Source organism: Styela clava, chromosome 8 (assembly GCF_964204865.1).
Source record: "Styela clava chromosome 8, kaStyClav1.hap1.2, whole genome shotgun sequence".
Taxonomy (NCBI): domain Eukaryota; kingdom Metazoa; phylum Chordata; class Ascidiacea; order Stolidobranchia; family Styelidae; genus Styela; species Styela clava.
The window spans coordinates 14,724,885-14,732,405 of record NC_135257.1 but is presented as its reverse complement, the minus strand read 5'-3'; the positions used below and the strand labels follow the sequence as shown (position 1 = coordinate 14,732,405).

The 7,521-nt window shown below is 36.3% G+C and overlaps 1 long non-coding RNA gene across 1 annotated transcript; it reads left to right on the top strand.

Annotated features, from left to right (window-relative positions):
* Positions 1–1,910: 1,910 nt before the first annotated feature.
* LOC144425858 (uncharacterized) lies at positions 1,911–5,228 on the top strand. Its single transcript, XR_013477702.1, has 2 exons — positions 1,911–2,446; positions 3,564–5,228. It is a non-coding gene; the product is annotated as an uncharacterized LOC144425858 (long non-coding RNA).
* Positions 5,229–7,521: the final 2,293 nt, after the last annotated feature.

Sequence of the window (7,521 nt, the reverse complement as noted above, 5' to 3'; positions counted from 1 at the left end):
GTGTCCATCCATCCAAAAATTCTCGACCCATCTCAACATCGAATAACTCTGGGTCACATTGCGGAATATCACTACTTCAGTGCTGAATCTTAAGAGGCTGGCGAAATTACGGAAGTTACAGGTGCTGAAGTTAAATCTCTTTGGGATTCTAGCAGAGCTGAATAAAAGTATATCTGATGTTCATGTGTGTTCTTGTCTATAATGTGGCTCTTCGCGGTAATAAAGTACGAAATGCGGCTTTTGGTTTCTGACTGGTTGGCCACCCTTGTCCTATATCACTTAGAGTCCGATGTTCATAGTGAACTAAGAGCGTCAAGCTCCGGTGTGAATAGACATTTTGGGCTTATGTTGATATCGACATTTGGAGCTGTTTCCAGGTAGACTCTACTGAGCTAGACGACCATAATTTCGAAAGGCTTGTTGAAATTCGGGGGTAAAAATGAGTGTTAAAGTCGATGTAATGTTCTTTTTAATTGAATGCATCTAAATTACTTTCCAGCTTGTTTATATCATTAGTGTTTGATGGAAACCCCTGAATACAGTTTATGCTTTTCTAGAGGATCGAATGAAAATATCAATAGGCAGGACAAAGGTACCAAAATAGCGCAATCACCGAAACCGTAATTGAGTACGATGTATGAACACAGTTTCACTTTCCGGCGTGGGGTTTTTGCGTAAAATTATAACTCTCAATTTCGAAAATGGCTACCGATGTCAGTTACTGATATTGTGAAATGGCCGATGGTGATACATCTCTAGTCGAGTACATAGACAATTATTTTAAGAGAAACCTGTTAAATTGATTTGGGTAGGTATTAAATATTCATTATTGTAACTCTGCGATCATCATAACATTAATTGCTATGTGTTTGTAATCTTGAATATGAGGATAGTTTATTTGTACTGCTCATTGAGTGCAGTGTGGCAACCTGGCCTTCCGCACAACCGCCCTTCTGTACTCACGATCTGTGGATAGGGTTGCCACTTCTGGATACATTTTTTTTGAATCAGAAATTTTCGAATTAAATTTTTCCGAATCTGATTCCATTGAGCTTTTTCTTATTGCATGCGTATGTTTGCTCAATGTCACAAAAAAGCCCAAACAAGAAAAGGAAAACCTGAAAATGGAATACGCTATATAGCAGGGGTGGGAAACTTCTCTAGTCGTCGGGCCAGATGTGGGAAAATGAAGTACTCGGCGGGCCGGATGATTACAAAACTTCTTCGGTATCCAATCTTTATTAGATGCTCATGGTGATGCTCTGGAATATTATACTGTCTATCTTGATACATTCTGGTTTAAACAAAGGAATATTCATAACCTTTTATTTGGATGGATTTGGATTAATCAAGAAAAGCATGCAAAGCGGAAAAAGCACGCATGCTGATTTTCAGGTTTCCGAATCTTGCGAGATTTGACGGAGCGCTTTCACGATGAATCCTAACCGAAAAAGCAAAAAGTGATTACTCAGCGCCAAGACGTCGCCGGGCCATTAATACAGCACTTATCAAACACCAATATGACGGCGGAGGAGAAATTGCGTAATAAACCAACATAACTTTGACCTATTAATCAAGAAAAGCATGCAGAACGGTAAAAGCACGCATGCTGATTTCCATGCTTCTGAATCTTGCGAGATTTGACGGAGCGCTTTCGCGATGAACCGAAAAGTATGATTACTCGGCGCCAAGACGTCGCCGGGCCATCCCGCACGTATCCAACAGCAATATGACCGCGGAAGAGAAATTGCGTAATAAACCAATGTAACTTCGTCTTTTTGGCTTCGGTAAAGCGATTGAGACGGTAGAAAAACAACAAAATGAAATTTTCCGTGGACCGGCAAAAAAGCCTCGCGGACCGGCACCGGTCCCCGGACCGACGGTTGGGAACCATTGATCTAAAGCATATAGAACTCAGAAGTTTTATTTCGTCGTGCATGAAATATTGTACGCAATTAAACAATTATAATGATAATACAAAAATCAATTGAAGACTGAAGTATACATGCATACAATATATCGCAATTGACGCGGAGCCGCGAAAGACTGCAAAAGTCATCGTGTCAACGACACCGTGTTGATTTATTGATGAACAGATGACGTTAAATGAATGTAAAAAAAAAATATGAATTGGATGATATCATCATGACTTGCTGAGCGAATTTAATTCAGGAAATAAAAAGTAAATATGATGCAAGTCAATCGGGAAAGAGTGACTGATTAAGTCAGTTTTGCTTTATAATGTTATGCTCGGGTGAGCGTAAAAACAACAAAGAAATTTCATGACTAAACATGACGCCGTATAGCGTAGTTACTAGTTAGCAACCAGAAAAGGGGAGAATTCGTTATATGAGTTAAAGAGACATCAATAATATTTAAATTTGACAAGTGAAATGATTATATCGACAGAGGAAGTAAGCAACACTACATAATGTGAGATGAAAAGGCATGTATGATAAGATAATAATATTAAAAATATTCAATAATATGCCTTTTAGATTACCGTACTTACAGCTGTACAGACTTATGCATTCATGTAATGGCAGAGCCACATGCCTAAGTCTGTAAGTGTAAAGTGTTATAGAACTTTTATTGTGTAAATGAATAGTTTTCTGAGATTACATCGAATTTTTAAAAGTATTATGTGACAGACCAACTTTTCTAATAGTCATCTTCAGTGTGAAACTTAATCACTTCAGAAAATAGGGTGGGAGTTGACCTCAATGACCTCATGGTCGTATCGCTCCCTCCTGTCAACCGAAGCAATTTTATTTGTGTTATGTATTTTTTTCGTATTGATGAATGTTTGTTTTTGGTTGACAAAATAATAAATCTGTTTATGTGGATATGGATAATGTTTATGGAATGTTTACAACGCTGTCTGCTTTGACCTTATTTTGTTTGTTTAACAAGTGTGCTAACGCAATTGTTTGTTCACTAAGGCAATTGTTTATTCTACCAGCTTGCACTGACAGTGCGGTGAGAGTAGATCGGCGACTTTCAGGAATGATGCGTCGGACCACATTACAGGGTGTGGTTGGATACAGTCAGCGGGCCGGATCCGGCCCGCGGGCCGTATGTTGCCCACCTCTGCTATATAGCAAGTATGATAAGGGTTTTTTAGTGAATGAGCCACACTTATGTTATTTCCATCATTATAAAAAGATGTAAGTCTTAGATATCACCAATAAATGCATTGATGAAAAACTTCCTGTTGCTTATCTATCTATCTATCTATTATCTAAAAACTTGATGTTAAGTCTTGATGTTAACACTATTCGTCTGGCTATATCAAAGACTGTTCAATATAGGAAACCTCGTCAGACAGTCCCAAGCGCAAGATTCCCATTGATTGTATAAAAGCTCTTACTTGTCTGAGATTTGCTTTTGCATTGCATGATGCTGGGATTCTTAAATTGCCATCAACTGCTATAGGTCAGCCGGAAGTACCAGCTATATTTATGTTTGTGGCTACTCTCTAAGAGTTGTGCTCCTAACCAAGATCAATAATACATATGGATTGGATTTTAGCATTTAAAATTAACTATCTTTTATGTATTTAGAGCCAATATCGGAGAAAACTACAGAGAAATGAGAAAAACAAAACTGAATAAAATAGTGGATGCCAGAACATATGTTGGACAATTGGAATATTTTTTATAGCCTTATCATCATATATCTTTTATTAATGGTTTATTTGTTTTAAATTGAAATTTATATATATATTCAATATTCAAGACAAAGTTTGTTAAGTTTCATGGAATTTTCACAATAGGGAAATATAGATATTTTATTGTTTTGTCTGCTGTATTCATAAATTTGTCCAAACATATAAATCATATATATTATTATCATATTCCTGACAATAAACTTTTCAAAAATAGATTTATCAGCAGGGTTGGGTGAATACTTGATTAAGAAGAAAAACATGGTCGCGGCTTGTGTTATCATATACTTTCGCCACTTGTGCATGCTTGGTTTACAAAATCTTTAAATAAAATATTTTTTGATTTGTGTTTCTGCGAAGAAATTTAGAAACTTTAGTTTAGGTATACGCAAGTGATAAATTGTAACCTTTTTTTGCTGTCACGTTTTGAGTTTACAACTGGAAAATGTTGGATGCCTCTGCTATTATATTTATGTGCATTTGTATGGAAATTGCTACTTTTATATTCATTTGGATAAATTGGAAAAAATCATTTTGTGTGGCTATCATAATGTTATATAGAAAAGCAAAAACGATAGTTTTTGAACATTTTGGTTATCAGATCATAAGGTCATAATGGTGATCATATGTCTCTTACGGCTTACTGGCTGTTGCACACTGTGCCATATGCAATCTTATGCTACTTATTTATTTAGCTGAAACTTGTTCAGAGCGTATTACTTAATGGAACATAAATGAGATGAATTTTTATTATTTTTAGATTCACAGTATATTTTTAAATGAGTAACATTCTTGGATTTTTGGAAGTAAGCTGTTTTTTATTACTGGGCATTTTCGAATACCTGATGATTTCAGAATCGAATCGAATAATTTTTTCGAATCGAATCTCGAATACTTGAAAGGTATGAAATTATATGTAACTTACTTATTATTTTAGGTCCTCCAGACACATAAATTACTGAAAACATAGAACACATCACTGACAATAAAAAAACACGTTTTCATCAATACCTCAATACAGAAAAGAGTCATATGTCAGAATTGTGTTGAAAAAATATGGCTTCAATGAAAAAAAATTGAGAAATTTACCTCGACCATTGGCGGAAAGAGTAAAAGTAGATGACGACGATTTGAAAATTTGCTCTTAACCGATTCGAATAACTTACTATTGGATTCGAAATGCCCAGCCCTATTTATTACCTGACATGTTGTTGTCCCATATATTTTTAATTTTTTGTTACACTAAGGAGTATTGAAAATATTTTAAAAAGTACCATAGTTATTGGATGGGAAAATGGCGCCAATACCGACTGAAAGTCTTTAACATCTGAATCTTAAAATAGGAATATTGGTATTGATCAAATTTTTGCAAAATATGAACGTACTTGGTTTATTTTTTTCATGTGTGTTTTCCAATTTAAAGTCGTCTTACATTATCAGATAAGGTTTGCATGTAACCTACAAGCATATAATGCATTTTGTATGATTGATGAATAACAGTTTTAGTTTATCCATCCATGACATTTGTTTATGATTAAATCAAAACCTTCCTTGAACAGAATTTTTTCCTTGAATGTTTCAACAAATGTTCGCGCCAACCTAAGTTTGTTCTAATCTGCGCTGATGACATTTTTTTCGAGCTTACAATAATGGATGGAACTTTTTTTTCCACATTTTCTAATATTTAATTTCAAAATTTGGAACCCTATATCAGGGATGGCCGACCAGCGGCTCGCGAGCCGCATGCGAAATGAAGCTGGGCGGCAACTCCGCAATCTACCATTTGAGTGAAGTGGAGATAAAACGTTTCAGATTACGTCGCCGACGGCCCATTTAATTCTGATACGAATAGTGTGAGATTCCCTATGGCATCCAATGAGGTTGCAACTGAGTCTGAGATGATCGAAGGCCAACTGAAATGCGCTTTAATAAGAGAAGGGACCATTGAGTTATGGAAAAGCATGCCAATGGAAAAATACCTCGTCAAAGGAGCTGCGGTGAGGATATTGTCAATGTTTGGGTCAACATACGTCTGCGATTTCCGTGTGTTTCCGCCCTAAAATGCGTGAAATCAAAGCATTAATACACCTCAATGGTTCTGACTAACATCCACGCGAAAGAAATGTTTCGATTGGCTACAACGACTTGCAATCCAAATTTAAAGAGGATTGTTCAATCCAAGGAATGCCAGAAGTCCCACTAAGTAGCATGCATGACAATAAATGGTTGTAAATTTCTGTCATAATCATGTTAGTAACATTAACATAAATTAGCATTCTGGCAGAGCTGAATAAAAGTATATCTGATGTTCATGCGTGTTCTTGTTTATAATGTGGCTCTTCGCGGTAATAAAGTACGAAATGCGGCTATTGGTCTCTGACTGGTTGGCCACGCCCCTGCCCTATATCATTTAGAGTCTGCTAGCCTAGGTGTTCATAGTGAATTAAGAGCGTCAAGCTCCGGCGTGAATAGACATTTTGGGCTTATGATCATATCGACATTTGGAGCTGTTTCCAGGTAGACTCTACTGAGCTAGACGACCATGATTTCGAAAGGATTGTTGAAATTAAGAGGTAAAAATGAGTGTTAAAGTCGCTGTAATGTTCTTTTTAATTGAATGCATCTAAATTACTTTCCAGCTTGTTTATATCATTAGTGTTTGATGGAAACCCCCTGAATACAGTTTATGCTTTTCTATAGGATCGAATGAAAAGATCAATATGCAGGACAAAGGTACCAAAATAGCGCAAACGTTCCTTGTGTAGCGTACCGGCAGTCTATGTAATAATTATACAAGTTCAGAATATCTTCCAATATGATCTGACGTCAAGTTTCCTCCCAATATTCACTTCAATTTATACTATTTTGTTCTATTTATTATTTACAATCCTAATACAACCAAATACTCCAATGAAATCAATGAAACGAAAAGCATACAATAAAAATAACAAATACCAGGCAGTACAATAAGAGAAAACAATAAAAATTAAAGACGGACCCTGAAATCAAAGACAATAGCAGCCAAAATAACCCCTATAATCCGGTACACTAAACCAGCTACTCACAATTTGCAAAATAGGCTGAGAATAACCCATGACGGGCACTTTAAAAAAAACACAATAATTCCACAGGTGCACAAGATTTGAACGGCACTGTTGATAGCCAATTTCATGAATAAACTAAAAATACAACGCCAAAACAACTGTAATTGCACTGTACCGGTACTAAACAATAATATCATCTTACTGTCTAGCATCAAAATATCTAACAATCCCAATCTAATAGTCATAAAACCAAGAGTAAACATCTTTGATAACCTACTTGAGACTTAAGAGGCACTTTTGCAGATATAAAATACCCTTAAACACTCAAAATCTAACTGAAACAATCACAACTGCACTGCTGCAAACCACAGCATAGGCTAACAGGATACCAAAAAACAAATCGACAGTGTCACGGCGCCCTCAGGGTCTTCAGTGTTAAAAATACAAAATGTAGCAATATTATCACATGACAACATTTAAAAGATAAAATAAGGGTCGTCACATTACCCCCCTCTTCTAGATGAAACATTTTGAAACAATGTTTTCATCTTCATTAGAAAAATTAAACAACGAAAGAAGCAGTAGTCAACACAAAATATTTACACAAAGTCTTTAAAATATGCAGGTTGTCTACGCTCACGCTTAGACATCCTTAAACTTTGTCCTTCTGAATTGGGCAACTCGTACCAAGGTATTATTTCCTCACAAGGCTGAAGATCCGCCTCTTCTGGTGTGTGTTCCGCAGAATTCGCCTCTTTCGATGTCTGTTCCCCCGAATCCGGCTCTTCTGGTGTGTGTTCCCCCGAATCC